Raw genomic sequence first — 5,000 nt, 5'->3', positions numbered from 1 at the left:
AAGACTCGGAAAATGTCGACCATGGCATGCCAATGACATGCCAAGCCTCGCAAAATGTCGACCATGGCATGTCCATGACATGCCAATGACATGTCAAGACTCGCAAAATGTCGACCATGGCATGCCAATGACATGCCAAGCCTCGCAAAATGTCGACCATGACATGTCCATGGCATGCCAATGACATGTCAAGACTCGCAAAATGTCGACCCTGGCATGCCAATGACATGCCAAGCCTCGCAAAATGTCGACCATGGCATGTCCATGACATGCCAATGACATGTCAAGACTCGCAAAATGTCGACCGTGGCATGCCAATGACATGCCAAGCCTCGCAAAATGTCGACCATGGCATGTCCATGACATGCCAATGACATGTCAAGACTCGCAAAATGTCGACAATGGCATGCCAATGACATGCCAAGCCTCGCAAAATGTCGACCATGACATGTCCATGGCATGCCAATGACATGTCAAGACTCGGAAAATGTCGACCATGGCATGCCAATGACATGCCAAGCCTCGCAAAATGTCGACATTGGCATGTCAAATGTCGACCATGGCATGCCAATGACATGCCAAGCCTCGCAAAATGTCGATCATGGCATGTCCCTGACATGCCAATGGCATGTCAAGACTCGCAAAATGTCGACCGTGGCATGCCAATGACATGCCAAGCCTCGCAAAATGTCGACCATGGCATGCCAATGACATGCCAAGCCTCGCAAAATGTCGACCATGGCATGTCCATGGCATGCCAATGACATGTCAAGACTCGGAAAATGTCGACCATGGCATGCCAATGACATGCCAAGCCTCGCAAAATGTCGACATTGGCATGTCAAATGTCGACCATGGCATGCCAATGACATGCCAAGCCTCGCAAAATGTCGATCATGGCATGTCCCTGACATGCCAATGGCATGTCAAGACTCGCAAAATGTCGACCGTGGCATGCCAACGACATGCCAAGCCTCGCAAAATGTCGACCATGGCATGCCAATGACATGCCAAGCCTCGCAAAATGTCGACCATGGCATGTCCATGGCATGCCAATGACATGTCAAGACTCGCAAAATGTCGACCGTGGCATGCCAATGACATGCCAAGCCTCGCAAAATGTCGACCATGACATGTCCATGGCACGCCAATGACATGTCAAGACTCGGAAAATGTCGACCATGGCATGCCAATGACATGCCAAGCCTCGCAAAATGTCGACCACGGCATGTCCATGACATGCCAATGACATGTCAAGACTCGCAAAATGTCGACCATGGCATGCCAATGACATGCCAAGCCTCGCAAAATGTCGACCATGACATGTCCATGGCATGCCAATGACATGTCAAGACTCGCAAAATGTCGACCGTGGCATGCCAATGACATGCCAAGCCTCGCAAAATGTCGACCATGGCATGTCCATGACATGCCAATGACATGTCAAGACTCGCAAAATGTCGACCGTGGCATGCCAATGACATGCCAAGCCTCGCAAAATGTCGACCACGGCATGTCCATGACATGCCAATGACATGTCAAGACTCGCAAAATGTCGACAATGGCATGCCAATGACATGCCAAGCCTCGCAAAATGTCGACCATGACATGTCCATGGCATGCCAATGACATGTCAAGACTCGGAAAATGTCGACCATGGCATGCCAATGACATGCCAAGCCTCGCAAAATGTCGACATTGGCATGTCAAATGTCGACCATGGCATGCCAATGACATGCCAAGCCTCGCAAAATGTCGATCATGGCATGTCCCTGACATGCCAATGGCATGTCAAGACTCGCAAAATGTCGACCGTGGCATGCCAATGACATGCCAAGCCTCGCAAAATGTCGACCATGGCATGCCAATGACATGCCAAGCCTCGCAAAATGTCGACCATGGCATGTCCATGGCATGCCAATGACATGTCAAGACTCGGAAAATGTCGACCATGGCATGCCAATGACATGCCAAGCCTCGCAAAATGTCGACATTGGCATGTCAAATGTCGACCATGGCATGCCAATGACATGCCAAGCCTCGCAAAATGTCGATCATGGCATGTCCCTGACATGCCAATGGCATGTCAAGACTCGCAAAATGTCGACCGTGGCATGCCAACGACATGCCAAGCCTCGCAAAATGTCGACCATGGCATGCCAATGACATGCCAAGCCTCGCAAAATGTCGACCATGGCATGTCCATGGCATGCCAATGACATGTCAAGACTCGCAAAATGTCGACCGTGGCATGCCAATGACATGCCAAGCCTCGCAAAATGTCGACCATGACATGTCCATGGCACGCCAATGACATGTCAAGACTCGGAAAATGTCGACCATGGCATGCCAATGACATGCCAAGCCTCGCAAAATGTCGACCACGGCATGTCCATGACATGCCAATGACATGTCAAGACTCGCAAAATGTCGACCATGGCATGCCAATGACATGCCAAGCCTCGCAAAATGTCGACCATGACATGTCCATGGCATGCCAATGACATGTCAAGACTCGCAAAATGTCGACCGTGGCATGCCAATGACATGCCAAGCCTCGCAAAATGTCGACCATGGCATGTCCATGACAACCCAATGACATGTCAAGACTCGCAAAATGTCGACCGTGGCATGCCAATGACATGCCAAGCCTCGCAAAATGTCGACCACGGCATGTCCATGACATGCCAATGACATGTCAAGACTCGCAAAATGTCGACAATGGCATGCCAATGACATGCCAAGCCTCGCAAAATGTCGACCATGACATGTCCATGGCATGCCAATGACATGTCAAGACTCGGAAAATGTCGACCATGGCATGCCAATGACATGCCAAGCCTCGCAAAATGTCGACATTGGCATGTCAAATGTCGACCATGGCATGCCAATGACATGCCAAGCCTCGCAAAATGTCGATCATGGCATGTCCCTGACATGCCAATGGCATGTCAAGACTCGCAAAATGTCGACCGTGGCATGCCAATGACATGCCAAGCCTCGCAAAATGTCGACCATGGCATGCCAATGACATGCCAAGCCTCGCAAAATGTCGACCATGGCATGTCCATGGCATGCCAATGACATGTCAAGACTCGGAAAATGTCGACCATGGCATGCCAATGACATGCCAAGCCTCGCAAAATGTCGACATTGGCATGTCAAATGTCGACCATGGCATGCCAATGACATGCCAAGCCTCGCAAAATGTCGATCATGGCATGTCCCTGACATGCCAATGGCATGTCAAGACTCGCAAAATGTCGACCGTGGCATGCCAACGACATGCCAAGCCTCGCAAAATGTCGACCATGGCATGCCAATGACATGCCAAGCCTCGCAAAATGTCGACCATGGCATGTCCATGGCATGCCAATGACATGTCAAGACTCGCAAAATGTCGACCGTGGCATGCCAATGACATGCCAAGCCTCGCAAAATGTCGACCATGACATGTCCATGGCACGCCAATGACATGTCAAGACTCGGAAAATGTCGACCATGGCATGCCAATGACATGCCAAGCCTCGCAAAATGTCGACCACGGCATGTCCATGACATGCCAATGACATGTCAAGACTCGCAAAATGTCGACCATGGCATGCCAATGACATGCCAAGCCTCGCAAAATGTCGACCATGACATGTCCATGGCATGCCAATGACATGTCAAGACTCGCAAAATGTCGACCGTGGCATGCCAATGACATGCCAAGACTCGCAAAATGTCGACCATGACATGTCCATGACATGCCAATGACATGTCAAGACTCGCAAAATGTCGACCGTGGCATGCCAATGACATGCCAAGCCTCGCAAAATGTCGACCACGGCATGTCCATGACATGCCAATGACATGTCAAGACTCGCAAAATGTCGACAATGGCATGCCAATGACATGCCAAGCCTCGCAAAATGTCGACCATGACATGTCCATGGCATGCCAATGACATGTCAAGACTCGGAAAATGTGGACCATGGCATGCCAATGACATGCCAAGCCTCGCAAAATGTCGACATTGGCATGTCAAATGTCGACCATGGCATGCCAATGACATGCCAAGCCTCGCAAAATGTCGATCATGGCATGTCCATGACATGCCAATGGCATGTCAAGACTCGCAAAATGTCGACCGTGGCATGCCAATGACATGCCAAGCCTCGCAAAATGTCGACCATGACATGTCCATGGCACGCCAATGACATGTCAAGACTCGGAAAATGTCGGCATGGCATGCCAATGACATGCCAAGCCTCGCAAAATGTCGACCATGGTATGTCCATGACATGCCAATGACATGTCAAGACTCGCAAAATGTCGACCGTGGCATGCCAATGACATGCCAAGCCTCGCAAAATGTCGAGCATGACATGTCCATGGCACGCCAATGACATGTCAAGACTCGGAAAATGTCGACCATGGCATGCCAATGACATGCCAAGCCTCGCAAAATGTCGACCATGGCATGTCCATGACATGCCAATGACATGTCAAGACTCGCAAAATGTCGACCGTGGCATGCCAATGACATGCCAAGCCTCGCAAAATGTCGACCATGACATGTCGATGGCACGCCAATGACATGTCAAGACTCGGAAAATGTCGACCATGGCATGCCAATGACATGCCAAGCCTCGCCAAATGTCGACATTGGCATGTCAAATGCCGACCATGGCATGCCAATGACATGCCAAGCCTCGCATCTTGGCACTCAAAAAACTCGGTGCTAGCCTCACCACTAGCCTCGCTTCCTGTCGACAGCAAGCGAGGCTAGCGCCCACTCTGACATGCCAAATTGCACAGCAGGCATGTCGAAAATCTTCAAACAATGTCAAGTCCCATTTTTATTGATAATTTCCCCGCACAACCCGCACCATATAGTTAGTATATGATTTTTAGAAGGTCCTTGAACTTACGGATTTGAAAAATCTCGCACCAATTTTTTTTTACGATTTTTCCAATTTCCCGACTTCAGAAAATAAAATAAAATACTTGCCATG

The sequence above is a fragment of the Malus sylvestris genome, chromosome 13 (genome assembly GCF_916048215.2).
Source record: "Malus sylvestris chromosome 13, drMalSylv7.2, whole genome shotgun sequence".
NCBI classification, from domain to species: Eukaryota; Viridiplantae; Streptophyta; class Magnoliopsida; order Rosales; family Rosaceae; genus Malus; species Malus sylvestris.
The sequence above is the reverse complement of the archived record's forward strand: the minus strand, read 5'-3'. Positions refer to the sequence as shown.